Below are 5,383 nucleotides of genomic sequence, written 5' to 3'. Positions count from 1 at the left end.
GGGTAGACCTGGTGTCCCGGGCCCCGGGGTAGACCTGGTGTCCCGTTCCCCGGGGTAGACCTGGTGTCAGAGGGCCCCGGGGTAGACCTGTTGTCCCAGGGCCCGGGGTAGACCTGGTGTCCCGGGCGCCAGGGTAGACCTGGTGTCCGAGGGCCCTGGGTAGACCTGGTGTCCGAGGGCCCTGGGTAGACCTGGGGTCCCAGGGCCCGGGGTAGACCTGGTGTCCCGGGCCCCGGGGTAGACCTGGTGTCCCAGGGCCCGGGGTAGACCTGGTGTCCCGTTCCCCGGGGTAGACCTGGTGTCCTGGGACCATGGGTAGACCTGGTGTCCCGTTCCCCGGGGTAGACCTGGTGTCCCGTTCCCCGGGGTAGACCTGGTGTCCCGGGCCCCGGGGTAGACCTGGTGTCCCGTTCCCCGGGGTAGACCTGGTGTCAGAGGGCCCCGGGGTAGACCTGTTGTCCCAGGGCCCGGGGTAGACCTGGTGTCCCGTTCCCCGGGGTAGACCTGGTGTCCGAGGGCCCTGGGTAGACCTGGTGTCCCGTTCCCCGGGGTAGACCTGGTGTCCCGGGCCCCGGGGTAGACCTGGTGTCCCGTTCCCCGGGGTAGACCTGGTGTCAGAGGGCCCCGGGGTAGACCTGTTGTCCCAGGGCCCGGGGTAGACCTGGTGTCCCGGGCGCCAGGGTAGACCTGGTGTCCGAGGGCCCTGGGTAGACCTGGTGTCCGAGGGCCCTGGGTAGACCTGGGGTCCCAGGGCCCGGGGTAGACCTGGTGTCCCGGGGCCCGGGGTAGACCTGGTGTCCCAGGGCCCGGGGTAGACCTGGTGTCCCGTTCCCCGGGGTAGACCTGGTGTCCTGGGACCATGGGTAGACCTGGTGTCCCGTTCCCCGGGGTAGACCTGGTGTCCCGGGCCCCGGGGTAGACCTGGTGTCCCGTTCCCCGGGGTAGACCTGGTGTCAGAGGGCCCCGGGGTAGACCTGGTGTCCCGGGCCCCGGGGTAGACCTGGTGTCCCGTTCCCCGGGGTAGACCTGGTGTCAGAGGGCCCCGGGGTAGACCTGGTGTCAGAGGGCCCCGGGGTAGACCTGTTGTCCCAGGGCCCGGGGTAGACCTGGTGTCCCGTTCCCCGGGGTAGACCTGGTGTCCGAGGGCCCTGGGTAGACCTGGTGTCCCGTTCCCCGGGGTAGACCTGGTGTCCCGTTCCCCGGGGTAGACCTGGTGTCAGAGGGCCCCGGGGTAGACCTGTTGTCCCAGGGCCCGGGGTAGACCTGGTGTCCCGGGCGCCAGGGTAGACCTGGTGTCCGAGGGCCCTGGGTAGACCTGGTGTCCGAGGGCCCTGGGTAGACCTGGTGTCCCAGGGCCCGGGGTAGACCTGGTGTCCCGGGGCCCGGGGTAGACCTGGTGTCCCAGGGCCCGGGGTAGACCTGGTGTCCCGTTCCACGGGGTAGACCTGGTGTCCTGGGACCATGGGTAGACCTGGTGTCCCGTTCCCCGGGGTAGACCTGGTGTCCCGTTCCCCGGGGTAGACCTGGTGTCCCGGGCCCCGGGGTAGACCTGGTGTCCCGTTCCCCGGGGTAGACCTGGTGTCAGAGGGCCCCGGGGTAGACCTGTTGTCCCAGGGCCCGGGGTAGACCTGGTGTCCCGTTCCCCGGGGTAGACCTGGTGTCCGAGGGCCCTGGGTAGACCTGGTGTCCCGTTCCCCGGGGTAGACCTGGTGTCCCGGGCCCCGGGGTAGACCTGGTGTCCCGTTCCCCGGGGTAGACCTGGTGTCAGAGGGCCCCGGGGTAGACCTGTTGTCCCAGGGCCCGGGGTAGACCTGGTGTCCCGTTCCCCGGGGTAGACCTGGTGTCCGAGGGCCCTGGGTAGACCTGGTGTCCCGGGGCCCGGGGTAGACCTGGTGTCCCGTTCCCCGGGGTAGACCTGGTGTCCGAGGGCCCTGGGTAGACCTGGTGTCGCGGGCCCCGGGGTAGACCTGTTGTCCTAGAGCACTGGGTAGACCAGGTGTCGCGGGCCCCGGGGTAGACCTGGTGTCCCAGGGCCCGGGGTAGACCTGGTGTCCCGTTCCCCGGGGTAGACCTGGTGTCCTGGGACCATGGGTAGACCTGGTGTCGCGGACCCCGGGGTAGACCTGGTGTCCCAGGACCATGGGTAGACCTGGTGTCCCAGGGCCCGGGGTAGACCTGGTGTCCCGTTCCCCGGGGTAGACCTGGTGTCCTGGGACCATGGGTAGACCTGGTGTCCCGGGCCCCGGGGTAGGCCCTGGGACACCAGGTCTACCCCGGGGAACGGGACAGCAGGTCTACCCCGAGTCCCGGGACAACTGGTCTACCCGGCGCTCGAGGACACCGGGTCTACCCCGGCGCCCGGGACACCAGGTCTACCCCGGAGCCCGGGACACCAGGTCTACCCCGGTCCCTGGGACACCAGGTCTACCCGGCGCTCGAGGACACCAGGTCTACCCCGCAGCCCGGGACACCAGGTCTACCCCGGCCCCCGGGACACCAGGTCTACCCCCGAGCCCGGGACACCAGGTCTACCCCGGCCCCTGGGACACCAGGTCTACCCCGGCCCCCGGGACACCAGGTCTACCCCGGCCCCTGGGACACCAGGTCTACCCCGGCGCCTGGGACACCAGGTCTACCCCGGAGCCCGGGACACCAGGTCTACCCCGGTCCCCGGGACACCAGGTCTACCCAGCGCTCTAGGACAACAGGTCTACCCCGGCGCCCGGGACACCAGGTCTACCCAGGGCTCTAGGACAACAGGTCTACCCCGGCGCCCGGGATACCAGGTCTACCCAGGGCTCTAGGACAACAGGTCTACCCCGCTTCTGGCCCCTGGGACACCAGGTCTACCCCGTCTTGTGCCGAAGACACCAGGTCTACCCCGGAGCCCGGGACACCAGGTCTACCCCGGCGCCCGGGACACCAGGTCTACCCCGGAGCCCGGGACACCAGGTCTACCCCGGCCCCTGGGACACCAGGTCTACCCCGGAGCCCGGGACACCAGGTCTACCCCGGAGCCCGGGACACCAGGTCTACCCGGGGCTCTAGGACAACAGGTCTACCCCGCTTCTGGCCGGAGACACCAGGTCTACCCCGTCTTGTGCCGCAGACACCAGGTCTACCCCGTCTCGGGCCGGGGACACCAGGTCTACCCCGTCTCGGTCCGGGGACACCAGGTCTGCTGGCTCTCGGGCCGGGGACACCAGGTCTTCTCCGGATCTGGCGGGACACCAGGTCTACCCCGGTCCCTGGGACACCAGGTCAACCCCGGCGCCCGGGACACCAGGTCTACCCCGGCGCCCGGGACACCAGGTCTACCCCGGCGCCCGGGACACCAGGTCTACCCCGGAGCCCGGGACACCAGGTCTACCCCGGCGCCCGGGACACCAGGTCTACCCCGGAGCCCCGGACACCAGGTCTACCCCGGCCCCCGGGACACCAGGTCTACCCCGGGCTCTAGGACAACAGGTCTACCCCGCTTCTGGCCGGAGACACCAGGTCTACCCCGTCTTGTGCCGCAGACACCAGGTCTACCCCGTCTCGGGCCGGGGACACCAGGTCTACCCCGTCTCTGGCCGCGGACAGCCGGTCTACCCCGTCTCGGTCCGGGGACACCAGGTCTGCTGGCTCTCGGGCCGGGGACACCAGGTCTTCTCCGGATCTGGCGGGACACCAGGTCTACCCCGGTCCCTGGGACACCAGGTCTACCCCGGAGCCCGGGACACCAGGTCTACCCCGGTCCCTGGGACACCAGGTCTACCCCGGTCCCTGGGACACCAGGTCTACCCCGGCGCCCGGGACACCAGGTCTACCCCGGAGCCCGGGACACCAGGTCTACCCCGGCGCCCGGGACACCAGGTCTACCCCGGAGCCCGGGACACCAGGTCTACCCCGGCGCCCGGGACACCAGGTCTACCCCGGAGCCCCGGACACCAGGTCTACCCCGGCCCCCGGGACACCAGGTCTACCCCGGAGACCCGGACACCAGGTCTACCCCGGCCCCCGGGACACCAGGTCTACCCCGGCCCCCGGGACACCAGGTCTACCCCGGCGCCCGGGACACCAGGTCTACCCCGGAGCCCGGGACACCAGGTCTACCCCGGCGCCCGGGACACCAGGTCTACCCCGGAGACCCGGACACCAGGTCTACCCCGGCCCCCGGGACACCAGGTCTACCCCGGCGCCCGGGACACCAGGTCTACCCCGGAGCCCGGGACACCAGGTCTACCCCGGCGCCCGGGACACCAGGTCTACCCCGGAGCCCGGGACACCAGGTCTACCCCGGCGCCCGGGACACCAGGTCTACCCCGGAGCCCCGGACACCAGGTCTACCCCGGCCCCCGGGACACCAGGTCTACCCCGGAGACCCGGACACCAGGTCTACCCCGGCCCCCGGGACACCAGGTCTACCCCGGCGCCCGGGACACCAGGTCTACCCCGGAGCCCGGGACACCAGGTCTACCCCGGAGCCCCGGACACCAGGTCTACCCCGGCCCCCGGGACACCAGGTCTACCCCGGAGACCCGGACACCAGGTCTACCCCGGCCCCCGGGACACCAGGTCTACCCCGGCGCCCGGGACACCAGGTCTACCCCGGAGCCCGGGACACCAGGTCTACCCCGGCGCCCGGGACACCAGGTCTACCCCGGAGCCCCGGACACCAGGTCTACCCCGGCGCCCGGGACACCAGGTCTACCCCGGAGCCCGGGACACCAGGTCTACCCCGGCGCCCGGGACACCAGGTCTACCCCGGAGCCCCGGACACCAGGTCTACCCCGGCCCCCGGGACACCAGGTCTACCCCGGAGCCCGGGACACCAGGTCTACCCCGGCCCCTGGGACACCAGGTCTACCTCGCGCCGGCGGGACTTAGTCAAATAGCGGCGGGTGCCGGGTAGACCTGTTGTCTCGGCCGGCTGCGGAAGTTCACCAAGGGGTCGCTGTTGTCGGCTGCCTCCGGCTGCCTCATCGTAGGCTGCGGCCTGAGGCGGCGCCCCTTCCCGGTCGATCTCCATCGGTCCTCTTGGAGGCCTCGGCGGCTTGGGACTTATCTGCCCGTATTATGGGAGCGAGGTGACGGGCCGCATCCCCGTAGGTTGGCTGAGGCTGTGCCTACGTTTAAGGCGGAGAGGAGCAGCCGCACTCAGGTGGCCGGCAAAGGGAAAAAGCCAGTGTTCCGCCTAGCCGGGGCGAGTCTCCTTGTGGCTCGGCTCCGGCTCCCGTCCCTCCCGGGGAAGTTGGCACAGTGAGAGTGAGGCCGAGAGAGAAGGGCTGAGAAAAGACGGACCGGATCCCCCCGAGAGACCGAGAGAGAAGGGCTGCGAGCGGAGGAGCCGGTTCCCCCGGGAGGCCGAGAGATAGAGAGAGAGAGAGAGAGAGAGAAG

This window comes from Zonotrichia albicollis, unplaced genomic scaffold (assembly GCF_047830755.1).
Source record: "Zonotrichia albicollis isolate bZonAlb1 unplaced genomic scaffold, bZonAlb1.hap1 Scaffold_139, whole genome shotgun sequence".
Lineage (NCBI taxonomy): Eukaryota > Metazoa > Chordata > Aves > Passeriformes > Passerellidae > Zonotrichia > Zonotrichia albicollis.
Note: the sequence above shows the minus strand (reverse complement) of the source record.